The sequence below is a fragment of the Salmo salar genome, chromosome 09 (genome assembly GCF_965601325.2).
Source record: "Salmo salar chromosome 09, fSalSal1, whole genome shotgun sequence".
NCBI classification, from domain to species: Eukaryota; Metazoa; Chordata; class Actinopteri; order Salmoniformes; family Salmonidae; genus Salmo; species Salmo salar.
In genome coordinates, this window is record NC_138299.1 from 64175045 (window position 1) to 64188286 (window position 13242).

The 13242-nt window shown below is 37.3% G+C and overlaps 11 non-coding genes across 11 annotated transcripts; all 11 read right to left on the reverse strand.

Moving 5' to 3' along the window:
* Positions 1-867: 867 nt before the first annotated feature.
* trnac-gca (transfer RNA cysteine (anticodon GCA)) lies at positions 868-939 on the reverse strand. Its single transcript has one exon. It is a non-coding gene; the product is annotated as a tRNA-Cys (tRNA).
* Positions 940-1539: 600 nt separating this feature from the next.
* trnac-aca (transfer RNA cysteine (anticodon ACA)) lies at positions 1540-1611 on the reverse strand. Its single transcript has one exon. It is a non-coding gene; the product is annotated as a tRNA-Cys (tRNA).
* Positions 1612-4253: 2642 nt separating this feature from the next.
* On the reverse strand, positions 4254-4325 carry trnac-gca (transfer RNA cysteine (anticodon GCA)). Its single transcript has one exon. It is a non-coding gene; the product is annotated as a tRNA-Cys (tRNA).
* Positions 4326-4931: 606 nt separating this feature from the next.
* Positions 4932-5003, reverse strand: trnac-gca (transfer RNA cysteine (anticodon GCA)). The gene has a single exon. It is a non-coding gene; the product is annotated as a tRNA-Cys (tRNA).
* Positions 5004-5609: 606 nt separating this feature from the next.
* On the reverse strand, positions 5610-5681 carry trnac-gca (transfer RNA cysteine (anticodon GCA)). The gene has a single exon. It is a non-coding gene; the product is annotated as a tRNA-Cys (tRNA).
* A 1284-nt stretch (positions 5682-6965) lies between these two features.
* trnac-gca (transfer RNA cysteine (anticodon GCA)) lies at positions 6966-7037 on the reverse strand. Its single transcript has one exon. It is a non-coding gene; the product is annotated as a tRNA-Cys (tRNA).
* Positions 7038-7637: 600 nt separating this feature from the next.
* On the reverse strand, positions 7638-7709 carry trnac-aca (transfer RNA cysteine (anticodon ACA)). The gene has a single exon. It is a non-coding gene; the product is annotated as a tRNA-Cys (tRNA).
* Positions 7710-8987: 1278 nt separating this feature from the next.
* Positions 8988-9059, reverse strand: trnac-aca (transfer RNA cysteine (anticodon ACA)). The gene has a single exon. It is a non-coding gene; the product is annotated as a tRNA-Cys (tRNA).
* Positions 9060-9665: 606 nt separating this feature from the next.
* trnac-gca (transfer RNA cysteine (anticodon GCA)) lies at positions 9666-9737 on the reverse strand. The gene has a single exon. It is a non-coding gene; the product is annotated as a tRNA-Cys (tRNA).
* A 1964-nt stretch (positions 9738-11701) lies between these two features.
* trnac-gca (transfer RNA cysteine (anticodon GCA)) lies at positions 11702-11773 on the reverse strand. The gene has a single exon. It is a non-coding gene; the product is annotated as a tRNA-Cys (tRNA).
* Positions 11774-13057: 1284 nt separating this feature from the next.
* Positions 13058-13129, reverse strand: trnac-gca (transfer RNA cysteine (anticodon GCA)). The gene has a single exon. It is a non-coding gene; the product is annotated as a tRNA-Cys (tRNA).
* Positions 13130-13242: the final 113 nt, after the last annotated feature.

Below are 13242 nucleotides of genomic sequence, written 5' to 3' on the forward strand. Positions count from 1 at the left end.
GGTACATTTTAGCTGGAGATCTACATAACCTAATACATAACACTCTCTCTTTGAAAACATACACATAAAGTATTAGATTTCATGTTGACTATAGGATTTGAACCTGAGATCTCTTGATCCTAAGACTATTGCAATTCCATCTCTGTTAGGAACTGTCTGACAGAGAGAAAAACCATCTAATGAGGGACATTTTAGATAGAGTAACATAACCAAAAAAGGAGCACTCCCTCTCTCAAGATACACATAGAAAGTACATGATTCAAGGGGGAACCAGGATTTGATCCTGACAAATTGTCTAATAAGGGACATTTCAGAGGGCGATCTACATAACCTAATAAAGAACACTCTCTCTTTCAAAGCGTACCCATAAAGTATTTGATTTCATGTTGACTATAGGATTTGAACCTGAGACCTCTTGATCCTAAGACTATTGCAATTCCATCTCTGTTTGGAACTGTCTGACAGAGAGAAAAAACATCTAATGAGGGACATTTTAGATTGAGTAACATAACCAAAAAAGGAGCACTCCCTCTCTCAAGATACACATAGAAAGTACATGATTCAAGGGGGAACCAGGATTTGATCCTGACAAATTGTCTAATAAGGGACATTTCAGAGGGCGATCTACATAACCTAATAAAGAACACTCTCTCTTTCAAAGCGTACCCATAAAATATTTGATTTCAAGTTGACAAAAGGATTTGATCCTGAGACCTCATGATCTGAAGTCTATTGCACTTCCACCTCTTTTAGGAAGGGTTCAACTGAGAGAAAATCCATCTAATTAGGGACATTTTAGATTGAGTAACATAATTTAAAAAAGTGTACTCTAACCCTAATTATACTCTTAGAAAGCACTTGATTTTAAGGGGGCACCAGGATTTTAACCTGGGACTTCTTGATCTGCAGTCAAATGCTCTACCACTGAGCTATACCCCCTCTGCTAGAAACTATCTAAAGGTGGAAAAATTCTCGAATAAGGTACATTTTAGCTGGAGATCTACATAACCTAATACATAACACTCTCTCTTTGACAACATACCCATAAAGTATTTGATTTCATGTTGACTATAGGATTTGAACCTGAGATCTCTTGATCCTAAGACTATTGCAATTCCACCTCTGTTAGGACCTGTCTGACAGAGAGAAAAAACATCTAATGAGGGACATTTTAGATTGAGTAACATAACCAAAAAAGGAGCACTCCCTCTCTCAAGATACACATAGAAAGTACATGATTCAAGGGGGAACCAGGATTTGATCCTGACAAATTGTCTAATAAGGGACATTTCAGAGGGCGATCTACATAACCTAATAAAGAACACTCTCTCTTTCAAAGCGTACCCATAAAATATTTGATTTCAAGTTGACAATAGGATTTGATCCTGAGACCTCATGATCTGAAGTCTATTGCACTTCCACCTCTTTTAGGAACGGTTCAACTGAGAGAAAAACCATCTAATTAGGGACATTTTAGATTGAGTAACATAATTTTAAAAAGTGTACTCTAACCCTACTCTTAGAAAGCAATTGATTTTAAGGGGGCACCAGGATTTGAACCTGGGACCTCTTGATCTGTAGTCAAATGCTCTACCACTGAGCTATACCCCCTCTGCTAGAAACTATCTAAAGGCGGAAAAATTCTCGAATAAGGTACATTATAGCTGGAGATCTACATAACCTAATACATAACACTCTCTCTTTGACAACATACCCATAAAGTATTTGATTTCATGTTGACTATAGGATTTGAAGCTGAGACCTCTTGAACCTAAGACTATTGCAATTCCATCTCTGTTAGGAACTGTCTGACAGAGAGAAAAAACATCTAATGAGGGACATTTTAGATTGAGTAACATAACCAAAAAAGGAGCACTCCCTCTCTCAAGATACACATAGAAAGTACATGATTCAAGGGGGAACCAGGATTTGATCCTGACAAATTGTCTAATAAGGGACATTTCAGAGGGCGATCTACATAACCTAATAAAGAACACTCTCTCTTTCAAAGCGTACCCATAAAATATTTGATTTCAAGTTGACAATAGGATTTGATCCCCTGAGACCTCATGATCTGAAGTCTATTGCACTTCCACCTCTTTTAGGAACGGTTCAACTGAGAGAAAAACCATCTAATTAGGGACATTTTAGATTGAGTAACATAATTTTAAAAAGTGTACTCTAACCCTAATTATACTCTTAGAAAGCACTTTATTTTAAGGGTGCACCAGGATTTGAACCTGGGACTTCTTGATCTGCAGTCAAATGCTCTACCACTGAGCTATACCCCCTCTGCTAGAAACTATCTAAAGGCGGAAAATTTCTCGAATAAGGTACATTATAGCTGGAGATCTAAATAACCTAATACATAACACTCTCTCTTTGACAACATACCCATAAAGTATTTGATTTCATGTTGACTATAGGATTTGAACCTGAGACCTCTTGATCCTAAGACTATTGCAATTCCATCTCTGTTAGGAACTGTCTGACAGAGAGAAAAAACATCTAATGAGGGACATTTTAGATTGAGTAACATAACCAAAAAAGGAGCACTCCCTCTCTCAAGATACACATAGAAAGTACATGATTCAAGGGGGAACCAGGATTTGATCCTGACAAATTGTCTAATAAGGGACATTTCAGAGGGCGATCTACATAACCTAATAAAGAACACTCTCTCTTTCAAAGCGTACCCATAAAATATTTGATTTCAAGTTGACAATAGGATTTGATCCTGAGACCTCATGATCTGAAGTCTATTGCACTTCCACCTCTTTTAGGAACGGTTCAACTGAGAGAAAAACCATCTAATTAGGGACATTTTAGATTGAGTAACATAATTAAAAAAAGTGTACTCTAACCCTAATTATACTCTTAGAAAGCACTTGATTTTAAGGGGGCACCAGGATTTGAACCTGGGACCTCTTGATCTGCAGTTTAATGCTCTACCACTGAGCTATACCCCCTCTGCTAGAAACTATCTAAAGGCGGCAAAATTCTCGAATAAGGTACATTTTAGCTGGAGATCTACATAACCTAATACATAACACTCTCTCTTTGACAACATACCCATAAAGTATTTGATTTCATGTTGACTATAGGATTTGAACCTGAGACCTCTTGATCCTAAGACTATTGCAATTCCATCTCTGTTTGGAACTGTCTGACAGAGAGAAAAAACATCTAATGAGGGACATTTTAGATTGAGTAACATAACCAAAAAAGGAGCACTCCCTCTCTCAAGATACACATAGAAAGTACATGATTCAAGGGGGAACCAGGATTTGATCCTGACAAATTGTCTAATAAGGGACATTTCAGAGGGCGATCTACATAACCTAATAAAGAACACTCTCTCTTTCAAAGCGTACCCATAAAATATTTGATTTCAAGTTGACAAAAGGATTTGATCCTGAGACCTCATGATCTGAAGTCTATTGCACTTCCACCTCTTTTAGGAACGGTTCAACTGAGAGAAAAACCATCTAATTAGGGACATTTTAGATTGAGTAACATAATTTTAAAAAGTGTACTCTAACCCTAATTATACTCTTAGAAAGCACTTGATTTTAAAGGGGCACCAGGATTTGAACCTGGGACCTCTTGATCTGCAGTTTAATGCTCTACCACTGAGCTATACCCCCTCTGCTAGAAACTATCTAAAGGCGGCAAAATTCTCGAATAAGGTACATTTTAGCTGGAGATCTACATAACCTAATACATAACACTCTCTCTTTGACAACATACCCATAAAGTATTTGATTTCATGTTGACTATAGGATTTGAACCTGAGACCTCTTGATCCTAAGACTATTGCAATTCCATCTCTGTTTGGAACTGTCTTACAGAGAGAAAAAACATCTAATGAGGGACATTTTAGATTGAGTAACATAACCAAAAAAGGAGCACTCCCTCTCTCAAGATACACATAGAAAGTACATGATTCAAGGGGGAACCAGGATTTGATCCAGACAAATTGTCTAATAAGGGACATTTCAGAGGGCGATCTACATAACCTAATAAAGAACACTCTCTCTTTCAAAGAGTACCCATAAAATATTTGATTTCAAGTTGACAAAAGGATTTGATCCTGAGACCTCATGATCTGAAGTCTATTGCACTTCCACCTCTTTTAGGAAGGGTTCAACTGAGAGAAAAACCATCTAATTAGGGACATTTTAGATTGAGTAACATAATTTAAAAAAGTGTACTCTAACCCTAATTATACTCTTAGAAAGCACTTGATTTTAAGGGGGCACCAGGATTTGAACCTGGGACTTCTTGATCTGCAGTCAAATGCTCTACCACTGAGCTATACCCCCTCTGCTAGAAACTATCTAAAGGTGGAAAAATTCTCGAATAAGGTACATTTTAGCTGGAGATCTACATAACCTAATACATAACACTCTCTCTTTGACAACATACCCATAAAGTATTTGATTTCATGTTGACTATAGGATTTGAACCTGAGACCTCTTGATCCTAAGACTATTGCAATTCCATCTCTGTTTGGAACTGTCTGACAGAGAGAAAAAACATCTAATGAGGGACATTTTAGATTGAGTAACATAACCAAAAAAGGAGCACTCCCTCTCTCAAGATACACATAGAAAGTACATGATTCAAGGGGGAACCAGGATTTGATCCTGACAAATTGTCTAATAAGGGACATTTCAGAGGGCGATCTACATAACCTAATAAAGAACACTCTCTCTTTCAAAGCGTACCCATAAAATATTTGATTTGAAGTTGACAAAAGGATTTGATCCTGAGACCTCATGATCTGAAGTCTATTGCACTTCCACCTCTTTTAGGAAGGGTTCAACTGAGAGAAAAACCATCTAATTAGGGACATTTTAGATTGAGTAACATAATTTAAAAAAGTGTACTCTAACCCTAATTATACTCTTAGAAAGCACTTGATTTTAAGGGGGCACCAGGATTTGAACCTGGGACTTCTTGATCTGCAGTCAAATGCTCTACCACTGAGCTATACCCCCTCTGCTAGAAACTATCTAAAGGTGGAAAAATTCTCGAATAAGGTACATTTTAGCTGGAGATCTACATAACCTAATACATAACACTCTCTCTTTGACAACATACCCATAAAGTATTTGATTTCATGTTGACTATAGGATTTGAACCTGAGACCTCTTGATCCTAAGACTATTGCAATTCCATCTCTGTTAGGAACTGTCTGACAGAGAGAAAAAACATCTAATGAGGGACATTTTAGATTGAGTAACATAACCAAAAAAGGAGCACTCCCTCTCTCAAGATACACATAGAAAGTACATGATTCAAGGGGGAACCAGGATTTGATCCTGACAAATTGTCTAATAAGGGACATTTCAGAGGGCGATCTACATAACCTAATAAAGAACACTCTCTCTTTCAAAGCGTACCCATAAAATATTTGATTTCAAGTTGACAATAGGATTTGATCCTGAGACCTCATGATCTGAAGTCTATTGCACTTCCACCTCTTTTAGGAACGGTTCAACTGAGAGAAAAAGCACCTAATTAGGGACATTATAGATTGAGTAACATAATTTTAAGAGGTGTACTCTAACCCTAATTATACTCTTAGAAAGCATTTGATTTTAAGGGGGCACCAGGAAATGAACCTGGGACCTCTTGATCTGCAGTCAAATGCTCTACCACTGAGCTATACCCCCTCTGCTAGAAACTATCTAAAGGTGGCAAAATTCTCGAATAAGGTACATTTTAGCTGGAGATCTACATAACCTAATACATTACACTCTCTCTTTGACAACATACCCATAAAGTATTTGATTTCATGTTGACTATAGGATTTGAACCTGAGACCTCTTGATCCTAAGACTATTGCAATTCCATCTCTGTTTGGAACTGTCTGACAGAGAGAAAAAACATCTAATGAGGGACATTTTAGATTGAGTAACATAACCAAAAAAGGAGCACTCCCTCTCTCAAGATACACATAGAAAGTACATGATTCAAGGGGGAACCAGGATTTAATCCTGACAAATTGTCTAATAAGGGACATTTCAGAGGGCGATCTACATAACCTAATAAAGAACACTCTCTCTTTCCAAGCGTACCCATCAAATATTTGATTTCAAGTTGACAATATGATTTGATCCTGAGACCTCATGTTCTGAAGTCTATTGCACTTCCACCTCTTTTAGGAACGGTTCAACTGAGAGAAAAACCATCTAATTAGGGACATTTTAGATTGAGTAACATAATTTTAAAAAGTGTACTCTAACCCTAATTATACTCTTAGAAAGCACTTGATTTTAAAGGGGCACCAGGATTTGAACCTGGGACCTCTTGATCTGCAGTTTAATGCTCTACCACTGAGCTATACCCCCTCTGCTAGAAACTATCTAAAGGCGGCAAAATTCTCGAATAAGGTACATTTTAGCTGGAGATCTACATAACCTAATACATAACACTCTCTCTTTGACAACATACCCATAAAGTATTTGATTTCATGTTGACTATAGGATTTGAACCTGAGACCTCTTGATCCTAAGACTATTGCAATTCCATCTCTGTTTGGAACTGTCTTACAGAGAGAAAAAACATCTAATGAGGGAGATTTTAGATTGAGTAACATAACCAAAAAAGGAGCACTCCCTCTCTCAAGATACACATAGAAAGTACATGATTCAAGGGGGAACCAGGATTTGATCCAGACAAATTGTCTAATAAGGGACATTTCAGAGGGCGATCTACATAACCTAATAAAGAACACTCTCTCTTTCAAAGCGTACCCATAAAATATTTGATTTCAAGTTGACAAAAGGATTTGATCCTGAGACCTCATGATCTGAAGTCTATTGCACTTCCACCTCTTTTAGGAAGGGTTCAACTGAGAGAAAAACCATCTAATTAGGGACATTTTAGATTGAGTAACATAATTTAAAAAAGTGTACTCTAACCCTAATTATACTCTTAGAAAGCACTTGATTTTAAGGGGGCACCAGGATTTGAACCTGGGACTTCTTGATCTGCAGTCAAATGCTCTACCACTGAGCTATACCCCCTCTGCTAGAAACTATCTAAAGGTGGAAAAATTCTCGAATAAGGTACATTTTAGCTGGAGATCTACATAACCTAATACATAACACTCTCTCTTTGACAACATACCCATAAAGTATTTGATTTCATGTTGACTATAGGATTTGAACCTGAGATCTCTTGATCCTAAGACTATTGCAATTCCACCTCTGTTAGGAACTGTCTGACAGAGAGAAAAAACATCTAATGAGGGACATTTTAGATTGAGTAACATAACCAAAAAAGGAGCACTCCCTCTCTCAAGATACACATAGAAAGTACATGATTCAAGGGGGAACCAGGATTTGATCCTGACAAATTGTCTAATAAGGGACATTTCAGAGGGCGATCTACATAACCTAATAAAGAACACTCTCTCTTTCAAAGCGTACCCATAAAATATTTGATTTCAAGTTGACAATAGGATTTGATCCTGAGACCTCATGATGTGAAGTCTATTGCACTTCCACCTCTTTTAGGAACGGTTCAACTGAGAGAAAAACCATCTAATTAGGGACATTTTAGATTGAGTAACATAATTTTAAAAAGTGTACTCTAACCCTACTCTTAGAAAGCACTTGATTTTAAGGGGGCACCAGGATTTGAACCTGGGACCTCTTGATCTGTAGTCAAATGCTCTACCACTGAGCTATACCCCCTCTGCTAGAAACTATCTAAAGGCGGAAAAATTCTCGAATAAGGTACATTATAGCTGGAGATCTAAATAACCTAATACATAACACTCTCTCTTTGACAACATACCCATAAAGTATTTGATTTCATGTTGACTATAGGATTTGAACCTGAGACCTCTTGATCCTAAGACTATTGCAATTCCATCTCTGTTTGGAACTGTCTGACAGAGAGAAAAAACATCTAATGAGGGACATTTTAGATTGAGTAACATAACCAAAAAAGGAGCACTCCCTCTCTCAAGATACACATAGAAAGTACATGATTCAAGGGGGAACCAGGATTTGATCCTGACAAATTGTCTAATAAGGGACATTTCAGAGGGCGATCTACATAACCTAATAAAGAACACTCTCTCTTTCAAAGCGTACCCATAAAATATTTGATTTCAAGTTGACAAAAGGATTTGATCCTGAGACCTCATGATCTGAAGTCTATTGCACTTCCACCTCTTTTAGGAACGGTTCAACTGAGAGAAAAACCATCTAATTAGGGACATTTTAGATTGAGTAACATAATTTAAAAAAGTGTACTCTAACCCTAATTATACTCTTAGAAAGCACTTGATTTTAAGGGGGCACCAGGATTTGAACCTGGGACTTCTTGATCTGCAGTCAAATGCTCTACCACTGAGCTATAGCCCCTCTGCTAGAAACTATCTAAAGGCGGAAAAATTCTCGAATAAGGTACATTTTAGCTGGAGATCTACATAACCTAATACATAACACTCTCTCTTTGACAACATACCCATAAAGTATTTGATTACATGTTGACTATAGGATTTGAACCTGAGACCTCTTGAACCTAAGACTATTGCAATTCCATCTCTGTTAGGAACTGTCTGACAGAGAGAAAAACCATCTAATGAGGGACATTTTAGATTGAGTAACATAACCAAAAAAGGAGCACTCCCTCTGTCAAGATACACATAGAAAGTACATGATTCAAGGGGGAACCAGGATTTGATCCTGACAAATTGTCTAATAAGGGACATTTCAGAGGGCGATCTACATAACCTAATAAAGAACACTCTCTCTTTCAAAGCGTACCCATAAAATATTTGATTTCAAGTTGACAATAGGATTTGATCCTGAGACCTCATGATGTGAAGTCTATTGCACTTCCACCTCTTTTAGGAACGGTTCAACTGAGAGAAAAACCATCTAATTAGGGACATTTTAGATTGAGTAACATAATTTTAAAAAGTGTACTCTAACCCTACTCTTAGAAAGCACTTGATTTTAAGGGGGCACAAGGATTTGAACCTGGGACCTCTTGATCTGTAGTCAAATGCTCTACCACTGAGCTATACCCCCTCTGCTAGAAACTATCTAAAGGCGGAAAAATTCTCGAATAAGGTACATTATAGCTGGAGATCTAAATAACCTAATACATAACACTCTCTCTTTGACAACATACCCATAAAGTATTTGATTACATGTTGACTATAGGATTTGAACCTGAGACCTCTTGAATCTAAGACTATTGCAATTCCATCTCTGTTAGGAACTGTCTGACAGAGAGAAAAAACATCTAATGAGGGACATTTTAGATTGAGTAACATAACCAAAAAAGGAGCACTCCCTCTCTCAAGATACACATAGAAAGTACATGATTCAAGGGGGAACCAGGATTTGATCCTGACAAATTGTCTAATAAGGGACATTTCAGAGGGCGATCTACATAACCTAATAAAGAACACTCTCTCTTTCAAAGCGTACCCATAAAATATTTGATTTCAAGTTGACAATAGGATTTGATCCTGAGACCTCATGATCTGAAGTCTATTGCACTTCCACCTCTTTTAGGAACGGTTCAACTGAGAGAAAAAGCACCTAATTAGGGACATTATAGATTGAGTAACATAATTTTAAGAGGTGTACTCTAACCCTAATTATACTCTTAGAAAGCATTTGATTTTAAGGGGGCACCAGGAAATGAACCTGGGACCTCTTGATCTGCAGTCAAATGCTCTACCACTGAGCTATACCCCCTCTGCTAGAAACTATCTAAAGGTGGCAAAATTCTCGAATAAGGTACATTTTAGCTGGAGATCTACATAACCTAATACATTACACTCTCTCTTTGACAACATACCCATAAAGTATTTGATTTCATGTTGACTATAGGATTTGAACCTGAGACCTCTTGAACCTAAGACTATTGCAATTCCATCTCTGTTAGGAACTGTCTGACAGAGAGAAAAAACATCTAATGAGGGACATTTTAGATTGAGTAACATAACCAAAAAAGGAGCACTCCCTCTCTCAAGATACACATAGAAAGTACATGATTCAAGAGGGAACCAGGATTTGATCCTGACAAATTGTCTAATAAGGGACATTTCAGAGGGCGATCTACATAACCTAATAAAGAACACTCTCTCTTTCAAAGCGTACCCATAAAATATTTGATTTCAAGTTGACAATAGGATTTGATCCCCTGAGACCTCATGATCTGAAGTCTATTGCACTTCCACCTCTTTTAGGAACGGTTCAACTGAGAGAAAAACCATCGAATTAGGGACATTTTAGATTGAGTAACATAATTTTAAAAAGTGTACTCTAACCCTAATTATACTCTTAGAAAGCACTTTATTTTAAGGGTGCACCAGGATTTGAACCTGGGACTTCTTGATCTGCAGTCAAATGCTCTACCACTGAGCTATACCCCCTCTGCTAGAAACTATCTAAAGGCGGAAAATTTCTCGAATAAGGTACATTATAGCTGGAGATCTAAATAACCTAATACATAACACTCTCTCTTTGACAACATACCCATAAAGTATTTGATTTCATGTTGACTATAGGATTTGAACCTGAGACCTCTTGATCCTAAGACTATTGCAATTCCATCTCTGTTTGGAACTGTCTGACAGAGAGAAAAAACATCTAATGAGGGACATTTTAGATTGAGTAACATAACCAAAAAAGGAGCACTCCCTCTCTCAAGATACACATAGAAAGTACATGATTCAAGGGGGAACCAGGATTTGATCCTGACAAATTGTCTAATAAGGGACATTTCAGAGGGCGATCTACATAACCTAATAAAGAACACTCTCTCTTTCAAAGCGTACCCATAAAATATTTGATTTCAAGTTGACAAAAGGATTTGATCCTGAGACCTCATGATCTGAAGTCTATTGCACTTCCACCTCTTTTAGGAACGGTTCAACTGAGAGAAAAACCATCTAATTAGGGACATTTTAGATTGAGTAACATAATTTAAAAAAGTGTACTCTAACCCTAATTATACTCTTAGAAAGCACTTGATTTTAAGGGGGCACCAGGATTTGAACCTGGGACTTCTTGATCTGCAGTCAAATGCTCTACCACTGAGCTATAGCCCCTCTGCTAGAAACTATCTAAAGGCGGAAAAATTCTCGAATAAGGTACATTTTAGCTGGAGATCTACATAACCTAATACATAACACTCTCTCTTTGACAACATACCCATAAAGTATTTGATTACATGTTGACTATAGGATTTGAACCTGAGACCTCTTGAACCTAAGACTATTGCAATTCCATCTCTGTTAGGAACTGTCTGACAGAGAGAAAAACCATCTAATGAGGGACATTTTAGATTGAGTAACATAACCAAAAAAGGAGCACTCCCTCTGTCAAGATACACATGGAAAGTACATGATTCAAGAGGGAACCAGGATTTGATCCTGACAAATTGTCTAATAAGGGACATTTCAGAGGGCGATCTACATAACCTAATAAAGAACACTCTCTCTTTCAAAGCGTACCCATAAAATATTTGATTTCAAGTTGACAATATGATTAGATCCTGAGACCTCATGATCTGAAATCTATTGCACTTCCACCTCTTTTAGGAACTGTTCAACTGAGAGAAAAACCATCTAATTAGGGACATTTTAGATTGAGTAACATAATTTTAAAAGGTGTACTCTAACCCTAATTATACTCTTAGAAATCACTTGATTTTAAGGGGGCACCAGGATTTGAACCTGGGACCTCTTGATCTGCAGTCAAATGCTCTACCACTGAGCTATACCCCCTCTGCTTGAAAATAGCTAAAGGCGGAAAAATTCTCGAAAAAGGTACATTTTAGCTGGAGATCTACATAACCTAATACATAACACTCTCTCTTTGAAAACATACACATAAAGTATTAGATTTCATGTTGACTATAGGATTTGAACCTGAGATCTCTTGATCCTAAGACTATTGCAATTCCATCTCTGTTAGGAACTGTCTGACAGAGAGAAAAACCATCTAATGAGGGACATTTTAGATAGAGTAACATAACCAAAAAAGGAGCACTCCCTCTCTCAAGATACACATAGAAAGTACATGATTCAAGGGGGAACCAGGATTTGATCCTGACAAATTGTCTAATAAGGGACATTTCAGAGGGCGATCTACATAACCTAATAAAGAACACTCTCTCTTTCAAAGCGTACCCATAAAATATTTGATTTCAAGTTGACAATAGGATTTGATCCTGAGACCTCATGATCTGAAGTCTATTGCACTTCCACCTCTTTTAGGAACGGTTCAACTGAGAGAAAAACCATCTAATTAGGGACATTTTAGATTGAGTAACATAATTTAAAAAAGTGTACTCTAACCCTAATTATACTCTTAGAAAGCACTTGATTTTAAGGGGGCACCAGGATTTGAACCTGGGACCTCTTGATCTGCAGTTTAATGCTCTACAACTGAGCTATACCCCCTCTGCTAGAAACTATCTAAAGGCGGCAAAATTCTCGAATAAGGTACATTTTAGCTGGAGATCTACATAACCTAATACATAACACTCTCTCTTTGACAACATACCCATAAAGTATTTGATTTCATGTTGACTATAGGATTTGAACCTGAGACCTCTTGATCCTAAGACTATTGCAATTCCATCTCTGTTTGGAACTGTCTGACAGAGAGAAAAAACATCTAATGAGGGACATTTTAGATTGAGTAACATAACCAAAAAAGGAGCACTCCCTCTCTCAAGATACACATAGAAAGTACATGATTCAAGGGGGAACCAGGATTTGATCCTGACAAATTGTCTAATAAGGGACATTTCAGAGGGCGATCTACATAACCTAATAAAGAACACTCTCTCTTTCAAAGCGTACCCATAAAATATTTGATTTCAAGTTGACAAAAGGATTTGATCCTGAGACCTCATGATCTGAAGTCTATTGCACTTCCACCTCTTTTAGGAACGGTTCAACTGAGAGAAAAACCATCTAATTAGGGACATTTTAGATTGAGTAACATAATTTAAAAAAGTGTACTCTAACCCTAATTATACTCTTAGAAAGCACTTGATTTTAAGGGGGCACCAGGATTTGAACCTGGGACTTCTTGATCTGCAGTCAAATGCTCTACCACTGAGCTATACCCCCTCTGCTAGAAACTATCTAAAGGCGGAAAAATTCTCGAATAAGGTACATTTTAGCTGGAGATCTACATAACCTAATACATAACACTCTCTCTTTGACAACATACCCATAAAGTA